We start from the raw sequence: 15592 nt of genomic DNA, 5'->3' as shown, positions 1-15592 counted from the left end.
CACACACACACACATATCCAATAAACATATTTTGAATTAAATCACCACCTTCTTTCAACCACCGTGCAGGCCTCTCAGCCTCAGTGTGGATTAAGAGCCCCCATTGATGCCTCTTCTCCCCATTGATCATAAGGCTTTGCTCAAGATCTTGTGTATGTCTAATTAAGATCCAGCAAATGACTTGTGTTCTCTCCACCATGCCAGAGCCAGACAGAAATAAAATCCAGGCCATAAAATGCCACTCTGATGTATGCACAGTGGGATCAGAAACGCACAGCGTAACTGGATAAATGAGCTCATCCCAGGTCTAGTGGGGCATATTCTTCTTTTGGGAATCATTAAAACAGTTAAAATTTCAAATAAGAGGTGATTTTCCACCTGGTGGAGAATATAAAATTTGATTGCCCACCTGTTGCTCCTGAGCTCTGAAACCATTAAGTGGCTGACTCGCCTCTTGGTATTAGATACTTTTCAGGGCAATTTAAACCAGGTGAATCATTGCTTTTTCTTCCACAAACTAGTCAGTGTCTCTTCAAGAGGTGCCATGGTTATAAGATTTTACCCAAAGGAGAGACTGTGGTTTCCAGATTGACATTAAACAGCAATTGCTATAAGTGGTTTCCCAAGGAGTTGCAAATTTGTTTCAGCTGATGGTCATTCATAAGCTAGAGGTTGATGAGCAGAAGTGAAAGGCCTAGTTAGTGGCAACCATATATAGTTATAATAGTAATTTTTCATATGTTCATTGTAATTCCAATAGAAGCTGTTGGACTCTGAGGGCAAGCTATTCTTGTTGAAATTTTTCACAAAATAGTTCACTATATAGAACTAAAGCTAGATAATATTTGGGGCACAATGAGATTATTGTTTCTGAAAGGGGAGCCAGACACATTAGTGACAAGGCTTTTGGGTCCTTTGTGTATGTGTGTGTGTATGTGTGTGTGTGTGCATGTGTGTTGGAGGGGCCTACTCTTTTCTAATCAGCATTCCCAAGGTTAGGTAGCATCTTTGCTCAGGTGCTTTGCATGAGTCTTGTCTTTCACTGGCATTTCCCAGGATTACACTTATCAAGTTTCAGTTTGTTTTCAAAACACATCCAAGCATCTTTGAAAGAAGAGAGGAAGGGTTTTTCTATGTCTGGGAATAGAGGAGGTTTAACATAAACAGATACAAACTTACTAGTTATCCTGTGTGAGAAAAGCACATGAAGCATATATAGAACAAAAAGTTAAATACAGAAAAGAATTCTATGTCAAAATAACAGTAAATTTGAGTCAATACAATGATTCAATGAAAGGCAAAAATTGGCAAAATTAAAAAATTATTTCTCAATTATGTGTTGTCTGTAAAAGTACCATGATAATTTCCACACCCTGGTGGAAAGCCAACAAATGGCAGAGGTACATCACATGATTGGTTGGTTGTCACAGGAAGCTCAACATCAATAAGCCATTGAGTATTCTGTAGAGGTCCATTGCATGGCCAGTAGCCATAGGAAGTTCAATATTAAACCAAGTAGGCAATTAAGTATTCTGTAGATGATAAAAGTGTTCATGATACTATTGAAATAATTTTAGAATAAAAACATGTTTTAAAGGAATTGATCTGCGTGAAAGACTTGTAAACCTCTTTATAAATATGACACTTTACCAGTGTGATGGCATACATGTGTAGTTACATCACTGAAGGTACAGGGGCAGGAATATTCTGAAGACCTATCTGTGTTATGTAATTCTAGGTAAACACATACTACCTAGTGAGATTATGCCTCAAAAACTAATAAACAAAGACAATACATATTTGAAGTGCTTTTTAACTCTCCCTTGAAATGATGTTTTCTTTAAAACGTTTCTATCTTTCCTCAATGGAGGCCATGGATACTGTCTCAAACACATTCTCACCCTCACTTCCACTTCCTTGGAACTATTTTTCTACCTTCACTAAGAAAAATAATAATTACATCTTGTCCTTTGTACTCACTTTGAGTATCTTCTGAGTCTATTAGTAAGAATTAGCTTCTAGAAGACAAACTGATATACTAATGAAAATATGCCTTATTATATTCTGAGTTGCTTTTATAAATGCATATGGGAAGACTAATTCTAAACAGTTAACGTGTATTGATGATTTCCCCCAAGGCTTCAGTGGGGCTTGCTGATTGCTCAACCACAAATGTGCTGTGAGTTTTTGTCAATCAAGCAGAAGCTAGAGTAATCTAGGGAAAGGGAATCACAATCAAACAATTGCCTTCATCAGATTGGACTATGGGCAAGTCTGTGGGGGACATTCTCTTGGTTACTGACTGATGTGGAATGATCCCATCCACTGTGTACCAAGCCAACTCTGAGTAAGAAGTCCTGCCTGGGTTTCACAAGAAAGCAAGCTAAGCATCAAGCCATGGAAAGCAAACCAGGAAGAACTATTCCTCTACCTACAACCTGTACTTCAGTTCCTGCCTGTCCAGGTTCCTTTATGAGGTTCTGAGGACACTTACTTCCCTCAGTGATGGACTGTTAATATGGAAGTTGCATTAGTCAGGGTTCTCTAGAAGAACAGAATTTGTGTGTGTGTGTGTGTGTGTGTGTGTGTGTGTGTGTATACTTATATATGCATATACATATACATCATATACATATGGGGGACTTATTAGAATGGCTTAGAGGCTGTGGTCCAGGAAGAATCCAACAATGGTCAATGCTTGTCCAAGATCTAGTTGTTGTTCTGTCCTTGAGGCTGAATGCCTCCGTTGGTGTTCAGTATATGCTAGGATCCAAAAAACAGAGGCTCTAATGCCAGTGAAGGAATAGAGTTGATAGTGAGAATTAGAACAAGCAGGTAAAGAGATAGCAGGCTTCCTTCTTCAATGTCTTTTATATAGGCTGCCAGCAGAAGGTGTGGCCCAGATTAAAGGTATACCTTCCAACCTCGAAGTTCTGGGTTAGAAGTGAGCCTTTCCACTTCAAATAATTTAATTAAGAAAAACATCACTCACAAGTGTGTCCAGTCTTTGGGTTTTAGCGAATTCAAGATGTAGTCAACTTGACAACCAAGTATAACCATTATAATATTGTAAGGCCAGTAAACACTTTCCTCCACAAGATTATTTGGGTGAGTTTTTTATCACAGTAACAGAAAATAACTAAATATATGTTCTTAAACAATTTCCAAGAAAGGTGAAGTGTGATTTTTCAATCGGCACATTTACTAGAATTAAAACTTTGGTTGTTCAGTAGTATATAATAATAATAATTAAAAAAAAACCCAAAGCACAAGAATTTGTGAAGAAAGTAGAAATATGGCATCATGGCTTTAGATAGAAAAAATGCCCAGAATAGGTTGACTGTCAATCTCCCCATATATCCTTAAAAGGCAGACACAGATAAAGGGAAACTTTACTACTGAGACCTTAGTGACCACCTAATATTACCACTACACCCTGCAGTTTGTCATGAAATCAAGCCCAGAAGACAAGCAACAAACTACTTAAAGTGTAAACAAATGAACACAAATAGACTATCACTAATTTCACTTGTTAGAATTAGGGACTTTTCATTCTTGATTCATCGCCTATGCCCTATTTTCCAAAATCCAATCATAGACTGCATGTAATCCATACTTCATGGATTGATGCTACATGTTGAGCTATCTACAATCAGAAGGCTGCTTCAGAAGAAAATCCTGTGAACCTTGGGAGTAGTGTATGAAGCCAATAGGAAAGTGGACTTGAGCCAGTAAATTAAAATCTCGGTTTGTACTAGAAAGCTGTATGATTTCTGTCATATGACAGCTTGACTGCTGACGGGGCTGTAATTCTTATATCAGTACAATGGAAATATAGTGACAACATTTATCGTACAGCATTGTGAGAATTAAATGACTTGCAGCATTACAATAGCTTTGAACAGTGTCTGATTGGCTTCACCATGCTTGCGAATTCTTTGTCCAAAAGTTAGAGGTTGTATGTGTTGAAGTAATTATTTAAAATGGCGCTGGTCAAGCTGGTCTAAGCTACAGCAGCTCTGCCTAGCTCAGCCGCCATGTTCTATGGCCAGAGGCCACGTGCATGCCCCAGCTAGAAACGGCCAGCCAGAAAACAAGCCCTGCCACCCATGAGACGCCAGTGTGGGTGATGGTTCTACCAATCTTCCATGTCTCCGCAAGGCTGGGCGTTGCCCAGACCATCCCACCAACCACGCAGGCTCGATACAAATGAGACTCTAATGCTTAGATTATCCAAAGGCTTTATATGTTTGGTGAAGCTCAATAACAAGATGCTCATACAATCAGAGGTGTAATCCAATACCCAACCTAGATATACCAACTACCTTTGACTGCGAGAGACACCTGTACATCTGCCTCCATGTTCCCCTCTCTCTCATCTCTCTAGTCTCCTAGCTTCTCCTCTTCCTTCTCCTCTTCCTCTCCTTACTCCTCCCACTTTAGCTCCTTCTACAGTATGAACTCTGAGCTTATCAGATTATGGGTTACTGAATTGGTTCTACAATTATCTGGTTGTATGACACAAGTTGGGTTAAAGTGTTTTTAAATATCAAGATTTTCCTTGTGTAAAATAAATGCAGTCATTCTTTTCTTCACTAGATAAGGACTGAACATGATTTCTGTGGAAGTGTTTAATCAGGCTAAAGTACAAACCATGAATTACAACAGTTAACATTGCTATCATTATTTTCAATGTAACTTTTTATTGATTCTTTGGGAATTTCACATCACATACCCCAGTCTCACTTATTTCCCAGTCCTTTCATATCTGCCCTCCATTCTTATGACTTCCCCTCAAACAGAAATAAAAAAAATGATAAAACTAAAAATGTAAAAAAAAAAATCAAAAAAGAATCTCAGTGATGTGTGATGGAGAGGTGGAAAACAAGGAGGAGGGAAATGACCATCACAAGAGATGAGACTGCTGTGATGTGTATGACAAAAAACTGTGATTAATAGGGGAATAGATCAATCCTATCATTATTAATAGCAAATTGATCTTCTGTCAGCTAAGGCTCCAAGTTCTTACAGTTGCTTTCTCCTGTAAATTGTACAATAGAATTGCTCACAAAATGACAGCTAATGACCATGTATACTTGTTATATGGAAGCAGGGAAAAACTAGGCCATCTGGGATGTGAATCATCTATTTCTCCACAGGGACCTTTCCCAGATCTCTGTGCACTAACCATGTTGAGATGGTTTTCTTTTTCTGGAATACTTCATGTTGGAGGCCTCATCTCTCATTCCTTAGAAATAACATTACAATGGATGAGAGTGTATGAAATTCTTTCATTGTCAACAAATTCATTCTCTCAGGCCAACTCTGCAGCAATAAGTCATGACAATCTATTTATTGCTAAAAGAATGGGGTCAAAGCTATCATTCTTTTAAAAATTAACTTTGTCCCTTTGTTCGTGGGCTTTGAAATTTAAGGATCTTTCCCCCAAAAATTTGAAAGACAAAAGCCACAAATTCATGTTTTCTTTTCTAATTGTCATATTGCCCACTAGAACCTGCTGGGACACAGATTAGTTATTTGCTCCCAATTCTGACCTAATTTGAAATATTATAACATCAAAGGGTTATATGATGATTGAAGGATTTCTAGTTGCAAGGAATTTATGTTTGAAGCCCACTATTGTGCCAGTTTTAATACAAGGATAATTAATGCTTTCACAGGGATATGTATTCCATGTGGCTTCTGGCTGTGAACTTTGATTAGACAGGAAGAGAAGAGTATTTCATTAGCAGCTCACCAGAGACTCTGATGTTCAAAACGAAATAAGATACTGTGGCTGAATGTGATTGCCCTGATTTGTGGTTTGTTTTGTTTCCACTTGCAGTTCTCTGGTAATAGACTTTAAGAGGCCATGGAGGTTAGAAGCTTATGTCATGGAAGCTTACATCATCAGATTCTCCTCTTGTCACTGTCTCTAGCCCTGGAATTGCTCACCAGTCCTCCTCTGATTTATAATCACATAACATCCTAAAGTTATCCAATTATAGCTTGTTCTTCTTTTGCTTCCTTGAGCAGGTCGAAGGGCGATCCCAGTAAAGGCCCAGTAAGTTTGAATTCTTGATCATTCTCAAAGTTTTACCAATTCTAATTAAAACAGTACACTTCTTTTGCTTTTCCATACAGAAATCACTCAAATCATTACTTCAGCAATACATGTGAAGAATCATCAAGAAGTGAACTTAATGTCTATATCATTAAACACACAGAAGGTTCTGTCACGTTACATGGCATGAAATGCCACAGCTGACATGGACTGGTCTTTAGAGAAAGATGGGCTGTAGGATGTAGGTTCTTGGTCACAGATATTTTGTTTATATAAAGTGTGTTTCCTTGTTTAGTGTGACTTATGGACATACGAATAGTAGGTTTATTGTATTGAAAAAGTGTATCAAAATACCTCTGCCTGCAGAAAATTATTTCTAATTTGTGACAACCACATTCTTTTTATTTTTCATCAAAGGACCTTACCAGTCAAAAATGACATCAAGGACAGTAATGTTTGATTTTTGCAATGATGTTCATCTTTAAAGTTTTGAGAAAAATTTGCTTGATGATGGTGATAACTCAGCTTCTTCATGGTTCTAAGTTGGTGCAGAGGGTGCAAAGGGCCTGTCTGCTCAGATTTAGAAAAAGCCTCAACTAACCCAATGAAGGAAATATTACTGTCAGTGTTGAGTGGGAATGCAAAGACTAAAAGAGACAGACTTTAATTACTCAGAAAGCTATACTTCCTAATTAACTTTTAGAAGTACTATTAGCCATACTCATAACTGCTGAAAATAGGGTTTGCTCCATGCCAATTGTATGCCAGATACAATACTTAGCATTTCACCTGTGTTTTTGTCATCCAGCAAACTTCAAGGTTTCCTGTGTCTTGTTATATACATACATCTTTACTTCTTTCCTCTTTTCTCCCTCCGTTCCTATTCCACTCCACTCCCTTCCTTCTTGCCTGCCTTCCGTTTTTTGCCTTCATTCCTTCCTTCCTTTCTCCCTCCCTCCCTCCCTCCCTCCCTCCCTCCCTCCTTCCTTCCTTCCTTCCTTTCTCTTCTCTCCTCTCTCCTTATTCCTTCCTTTCTAACTTTCTAGCAGTAGTATATGTGGAGCATTTACTATTTCCTTACTGGATAAATATAACTTATCTAATGTAAATGAGTGGGTTCCTACATTCTAAACAATGACCATGGTACATCTATGTACTTGTTTACATATTTAATATCTATATGTAAAATGCTTCATTAGAAGTTGGAAGTCTCTGCATATTAAACTCCCATTTCTTAGTTAAACCGATAAATTAGTAATGATCTTACATTTTTGTTTTGCTTTAAGTGAATTATTATTCTAATTTCAATCCCTAATTGTATGTAACACACATCATTGATTTTTATCCTATTTCTGGTGGCCTGACTAAGTTCATCAGTAATTTTTACATACATTCTCGAGGGTTGTGAAAGTGCACAGTAACACACAATGTGCTAAATGGGGACGGTTGTATTTCTTATCCTCAGATTGCAATGTATTTTATTGTCTCGTATCATTTCAATCACTAACAACTACAGCTTCCCCAGAGACACTGTCATTTACTCAATTTGGGGGGTCTGTAGCAACTTGACAATTGTCATTTGGTAGTTGGTAGATCAGGAAACCTGGTTGCCACTCACAGGAAGTAGAGTAGCCCTCCACAGCATGACATGACTCAGATCAAGGCATGAATAAGTCATTACTAAGATGTCTGATTCACTGCAATGTCTTCAACACTTACTGCTCTGATCACATGATGATGAATAAAGAGCAAGAACATACAGTCTTGTGTTCATCCTTCAGAGATAAACTGTTCAAGTATGTAGTATTGTAGCATTAAGCACATTCTGCTGTAGGCATTTCAAAGCAAAGGTCTTTCTTAACTTTAGAAAGACCTTTATTCTAGTTTGAGATTTAAAATATTTTAGTATGAATTCGTCATAGAAAATAATGGATTTCATTGTAACATTTTCATGTGTGTACATGAACATTTTTGTTAAGTTCATTCTGCTTAAACTTTTCTTCTCCTCACTACCCTAACCTTATTCCTCTTCTCTAATGTCCTTTTTAAATTTCTTTTTCCCCCCTTAGACATCATGAGACTTTGTAATTTGTCTTTTTGAGTTTGTTTTATTTCACATAATAATTTCTAATTAACTCACTTTTCCTACAAATGGGACAACTGCACTCTTTATGGTCAAATAATATTCTATTATTCATGCATATACACATATATGTACATATATAAGTATGTATACACACACACATATATATGTGTATGTATGTGAGCAAACGGTCATAATAATATGTATACACATATCTTAAATGCATGACAATGTACACAACCTCAATTTTATGTCTAGAAGTGATCATATGATTGTATGATAATATTCTTTCTTTCTTCCCAACCTCTGTATCTGTCTTACTCTTGCTTCTTTTCCTCCATATCTACTTCCTCCTTTTCATCATTCTCCACTCCTTCTCTCTGAATAGCAAAAGTAAAACTTTATTGGAGGAAAAAATAAAATTATACCACCAGAGAAAAAAATGGGTTACTCAAAGAAGAATTGTGTGGTGTTTCTATTTTCAACTTTTTTATTAGTTCCTGGAGGCTTTTAGCTTTGTGTTTTGATCCTATTCAACTCATCTTCCAACTCATCCCAGACTCACCCCTTTTTCTCTACCCAACCAATTACATGTCCTTGAAAAAACTTTCACGACCAATTTGTACTACTCAAATATTCATAGATGTCTTCCACTGGAATTTGGTCCACTTATAAGTGGCTACACTAGAAAATTTTCTTTTCCCCTCCATAGGAGCTAACAATAACAATTTGTTCCATGCCTGATTACTCTCATTCTGGGGTTTGATGTGGTTTGGGATCACGCAGGATTTTGTGATATAATCGCCAAGAGTCACATGTGTAGCTGTCATTCTGCATTCACAAGACTTTTTGGAAAGGCCTTTATTGCTATTTAGAGAAGTAGGCAGCAGATGAGGCTTACATTTGCACTTTGAGGAGAATCCCTTTACATTTTTCCAAAGTGGCTACACTAATTTACATTTTCAACAATAATTAGTGAGGGTTCTTTTTATTCCATTATTTCTTCTCCTGCATTAGATTGCTTCCTCTTTTGGTGAGAGTCATTCTCAATGGGGTAAGATTAACTTCAATCTAATTTTGGTTTGTAGTTTTCTGATGGTTGAAGATACTGAATGTCTTTTTAATGTATTATTAGCAATTTTCATTTTTTGGAAAACTGGTTAGCTCATTGGATTATTTGTTCTGTTCATATTCAATTTTCAAGTACCTTATATATTCATATATATACATATATGTATGTGTGTGTGTGTGTGTATAAAATGTGTGAAGAAGGAATCAAGATTCTCTCTTTCTCTCTCTCTTTGTTTTGGTTTTTGAGATAGGGTTTCTTAGTGTCATCCTGGGTGTCCTGAAATTTATTATGTAGCCATGCTAACCTCAAATTCACAGACATGCTTACCTCTGCCTCCTAAGTGCTAGAATTAAAGGCATATGCCACCACTGCATAGCCAAAAATACTCTCTTATTTAGGTAATTGTTGTTTTACATATATTTTCCCCTTACAGCTTTTCAGTTTGATATAATCCTTTTTGTGAATTCTTGCTGTTGTTGACTGAGCTATGGAGTCCTTGGTCAGAAAGCCATTGCCTATTCATATAACTTTTATGAATTATTATGCTTAGTTTTGGCATCTTCATGCTTGCATACTTAATATAATGACTTCTAATTAATTAATTAATTAATTACTTTATTTTTATCTCTATATATTTTACATTACATATAAATTATTATACATATAATATATTATATATATTTACATATATTATATAGATGCATATAATATAAGTATATGATACAGGTAATGTATATTATGATATAGTAATATATGATATAATATATATGATTTATATTATTATATTATCATATCATATATAATGTAAATTATGTATTATATAACTTATATACTAATATATTATGTATAATTATTTATATATAGTACTGCATGTAATATACTTATATATTAATATAAAATATATTAATGAACAATTATATATGATATATCAAGTATATATTATATTTATCCACTTATTAATTAATTTTCTTTAAATGAAACCATTCAATTTTTGCTTTATGGCTGCCATACTCTCAAAGAGTCAGAATTCAAAATCAATATGTAGAAAACCATTCTGTTCCCATATACAAACAACAAACATAATGAGAAAGAAATAATATCATTCACAGTTGCCTTAAAACAATTGAGATGACTCTTACCATATGAATTAAAGTCCTTTATAATAAAAACTTTAAGACCTTGAAGAAAGAAATTTAAAAGATACCAGAAGACAAAAAGGCCTGTTATGCTCATAAATAGGGAAGATTAAAATGAAAATAGCCATCCTACTAAAAGCTAGATTTAATGCAATCCTAAGAAGATTCAACTTCAATTCTTCATAAAATTCAAAACAAAACAAAACAAAACAAAAAAATGGAAAAAGAACAAAAAGCAAAGAAAAATATCTTAAATTGTATATTGAAACAAAAGACCCAGGATAACCAAAACAGAATAAAACAAACAAACAAAAAACAAAAGAAAATAAATCTTCAAGAAAATTTTATATCTTCGTGATATGAAGAGCCTGCTGAAGGTAACACCATCAAGTGATGTCAAGTGATACTATTGGAGAACAGTAGTAAAAATAACATGATTCTGGTATAAAAACAGACACAATGATTGATGAAATCAAATTGAGAACCCACATAGAATCCCGAACTCCTATAACTACCTGTTTTTTAACAAAGGTATCAACAATACACATGTGAGAGAAGACAACATCTGCAACAAATAGTCCTAGGCAACTGCATAGCTATATATAGAAGAACAAAATGAAATTATCACTATCTTACCATGCACAAAATTGAACTCCAAATGAATCATGGATCCGTGGATCATATTTTGATTGGGCTAGTTGATTTTTTATATTTAGGGTTTTATGTTCTTTGGGTAGTCTATCAATCAGTTCTCTGTCAGATATATATCTAGTAATATTTATTTCCCTTTCTGCAGATCTATTTACTGGGTGGCTGTTTTCTTTGGTGTACAGAAATTTTTTTAATTTTGTAAGCTCCCATTGGCCTTCTGTTGTCCTTATTTCCTGAACAGTCTGAATCCTGTTGAAAGTCCTGACCTATACATATTGTCTTATAGTTTATTCTCTCCTTTTTCTTCCGTCAGCTCCAGTGCTTTAGAATTTATATCTAGATCCTTCATTTGTTTAAATTTGACTTTTGTGCTGAGTAAGATATAAGAGTTCAGCTTAATTATTTTATATAAAGACTTTACGTTTTTCTAACACCATTTGCTGAAATTGCTGTTTTCTTCAGTATATATACTCCATTGCTTGCTTTTGTGCTAGTACCATTCTGCTTTTATTACTATGGCTTTAAAGTATAATTTTAAATCAGGTATAATGTGCTTTTATCATTGTTCTTTTTAGTCATGAGTGCTTTGACATTCATATTGTTTGATCTTCCATATGAATTTTAAGATTATTTTCCAATTTAAGTGAAGATTGGCATGGAGGCTTTGAATTGGTTTGCAATACATCTATTAATTGCTTCTGATAAAGTTATCATTTTCACTATATTAATTATTCAAATCCATGAACACTGGAGGTCTTTTCATCTTCTACTATCTTCCTTGATTCATATTTTTTTTGGCTGGAAAGGTTTTGTCATAGAGGATTTTCACTGCCTTACTTAAATGCCAAGGTACATTTTTGAGTCCATTGTGTGTGGAATTATTTCTGTTTTTATTTTCCATATGTCACTGGTATATAGAAAGACTGCTGATTTTTGTATTTTTATTTTGTGTCATGTCATTTTGCTGAAAACATTTATCAGTTTTAAAGAGTTTCCTTTGTGCTTGAGAAATGGCTCAGTGGTTAAGAATGCTTGCTGATTTAAAAGGAGAAGACTAGAGTCTGAATCCTAGCATTTATTTGTATGATATATTATACTTATCAGTTTGTGCATGCTGAGCTACTATATCTGTGTCTCTGGAATAAAGCCAGATTGATCATGATGAGTGGAGAAATTGGCCATGGTAATGAGATACCATTTCTGTGTAAGTTGAGTAGGATCAGGGTTTCTCTTTTGCTTGGCAACTCTACATTGTTTTCTTGCTTTGATGTTGTAGGACCACTCTCATGGACCGAGGATGGCCCTCTGGCCAAGAGTCAATACCAATATGTATGTGACCTGGGAAACATACTTTTTTCTTAGTTAACAGTTTTAGACAAAATAAAGCCTGACTACCACCTTGATAGTCATCTTAAAACATTCAAAGTATCAAATATAGCTATACCTGAGTGTAACTATTATGGATTCCAAACCTTTCCCCCTTTTTCCTAGTTGTCCTAGTATCTCTCTCTCTGTGGGTGTCTCTCTCTGTTTCTCTGTCTCTCTCCATCTCTGTCTTTCTGTGTTTCTCTCTGCCTTTCTCTGTCTCTTTCTGTGCCTGTCTCTCTCCATTTCTCTGTCTCTCAGTCTCTGTCTGTCTGTCTCTGTCTGTCTCTCTGTCTGTCTCTCTCTGTCTCTGTCTCTCTCTGTCTCTGTCTCTCTCTGTCTCTGTCTCTCTCTCTCACACACACACACACACACACACACACACACACAGAGTAGAATTTTCCAGAAAATATGGCAGTCTTCAGAGATCCTCTTACATGTACACATAGCTAAGTTTGTATTCTGTTGTTCTGAAGAACAAATGTGATACATACTAAGAGCAGAGTTTGCATAATATCTATTTAATTTGAGGATGGAGAAGTTCCCCTAGACTCTGCTGTGGTGGAATTCTCTCCTTTACAACAGTTATTGTATCCTAGTTTCAGGTGATCAGATTTATCTTCCAAAGGTTTATGTTAAACACATTAGTACAGATAATTTTAAAAATATGTTTGGAGATAGTTTAGTAAATTTTGATGAGACCAGCCCATCTTACTAATGCAGAACTCAGCTTTGTGACCCACCCTCATGCCTGTTTACTGGTGTTCATTGTGTTTTTTTAATGTTGTACATGATAAAGCAAAGACAAAAAACTATACATAATTGATTTCAATGCTGTCTTCCATGGAGTTGTTGGCCTTGTGACCTCAAGTAAAAAGGGAAGTTTCCACTTACCAAGAAGCAACATGAAGAAATGTTTGATGATTGCTTTCTCATGGACAAATTGTAATCGTTGTGTCAAGGTTATTTGAAAGCAGACATTTTGAGAATGTACTAGTTTGTAATTTATTAAAGCAAATATTAGCATACTTCTAGTTCTGTTATAAAATGCACATTTGTAGTCAAGCTTAGTTGTGATGAATAGAAAAAATTTACTCATGATACTCAATAGTGAGTTTAAATAGAAATAATCTCAGAGAATGCCAAAAAGGGACTTCCTCCTACACAACATAATGCTCACTTACCACAAGCCTGGGATCCTATTGAATTATCTGCTCTTTTATAACCTCTGTGCTTTTATTCTATCTATCATAAGAACAATTGGCATTGAGAATGACATGTCTGGAGGCAGATTCACATAGTTTTTGGTTCTGCCCTGACAATAACATTTTTTTTTTTCTCCCAGGTACTCCAATTTGAAGAATCTAGCCAATTTTTAAGCTGGTGTATTTCCTTAATTGGGATTAAAGAGTGAAGGTAGTTAGATATAGTACAAATTAACAAAAGAAAAGAAGATGCAGAAAACTCAAGGATGCATTTCCTAGCTCTGAGATTCATTCTCTCAGGCTTTTATGTATTTTTATTCATTTATTCAAGGTCTCACTATACATCCCATGTTGCGGTGGACTTTAAGGCTCAGACTGGCTTTGGCCCTGTGGCAGTCCTGCCTCATCGTTGCAAAAACTGGCCTTATTGAAATGTGCCAACACTCCAATCATTCTGACAGTTTATCTACTTGAAAAAGAACAAGTCGTGAATCTTAGTGCACTTAACTATCCATTAGAGTACTACTTTTAGTTGGCAAATTCAGTGTCATTTAGATTCTGGTTTATTGTTTGCCTGACACCTTTGCTGTTCTATTCCACAGGAATGTAAATGTTGCTCTATCAGGGAAACATTAGATTATAATTTAATCAGATGCATAAACACATTTCTTACGATCGTTGACTCTCTAGTATTTAACCAAAATTGGATTTTCTGAACTCTAAGCCTAACCTGGGAGGAGACGGTATACCAACATTGAATTAGTAAAGAAAAGATTGAGGAACACAGAAACCTAGCATTTAAAAGACAATAGTGGGTCTCCACCTATACCAGGAAGAACCCTGCTGTGCCTTGTTTTATAAAAACACATTTACTTGCCAACTACTCTAACACTCCCTTCTGGGAAGGTAGTTGTTGAATATTTATAATCCCAATCCCTGGTTTCTGCCACACCTTTGATCATTTAGCTCTCAGATAAAAGACATACACAGTGTTTATATTCATTATAAGCCTCAATCAGCAAAAGAGCAGGACAGATATCTATCCTCTATGCTATTAAAATCTATTTTCTATACATAACCCCAAGTTTTTACTTCCTATCCTTCATCTGGGCTGTTCTTAATTTGCCAGCCCCTCAATCATCATGCTGTCTCAACTCCTAACCCATATTGCCTTTCTTCTCTCTCCACCTTCTTTGCCTTCTTGCTGTCTCCTCCAACCCCAAACCGGGAACTCCAAATCCTGCCTATGTTTCTTCTGACCAACTATTGGCTGTTAGCAACTTTATTTAATAAATAATTTCAATTCAAGGAGCAATGCCATATTGTATGTTTGGGTTCTCTGAATCCTTCGAGCAATCAGGCCTTTCAGGCCAGTATTTATCATAATACATATCAAAAGATCAAATCTCAATAGAAGGTAGGATTCATTTGGTTAGTTCATGTTTATAGATTTGAAAAAGTTAGTTTTGCAAGTCATTTCATTCCTCAATATCTAATTTTAAATGGTAATTTTGTCTTCATTTGTTAATTTCAACCACAGTGCTTTATAATCCTCCCTGCTTATAACTCTCCCTGAAGTCCCCTTCTCCACTCTGCCTTTCTATTATGTCAATATTGATAAGGAGGCTGTCTCATCTTACTGACTTCTTCATCCCCAATCTCCGTTGCCTTAGGCTGTATCACAGATAGGAGTATTCGAGTCATTAGAGGCAGCTATACTACAATTGACCCTATCAATCTTAGGTATGTGTTAGAGACAGCATAAGAATTTCTGTCTGGGAGAGCTCATATTTAGAGTTCTTTTATTCTGTGTGCCCAGGTGAAAAGTTTCTGGACTAGTGAGGCAGAACTAGGGAATGCATCACTATGGAATGAATAACAAAGCTGTCCACAGTTCCCTAAGAATTTGAAAGTAGATTTGATTTATAACCTGCCTACAGATATCTAAACACACACACATGGGGAGGGGGAGAGAGAGAGAGAGAGAGAGAGAGAGAGAGAGAGAGAGAGAGAGAG

This window comes from Grammomys surdaster, unplaced genomic scaffold (genome assembly GCF_004785775.1).
Source record: "Grammomys surdaster isolate TR1022 unplaced genomic scaffold, NIH_TR_1.0 169, whole genome shotgun sequence".
NCBI classification, from domain to species: domain Eukaryota; kingdom Metazoa; phylum Chordata; class Mammalia; order Rodentia; family Muridae; genus Grammomys; species Grammomys surdaster.
Note: the sequence above shows the minus strand (reverse complement) of the source record.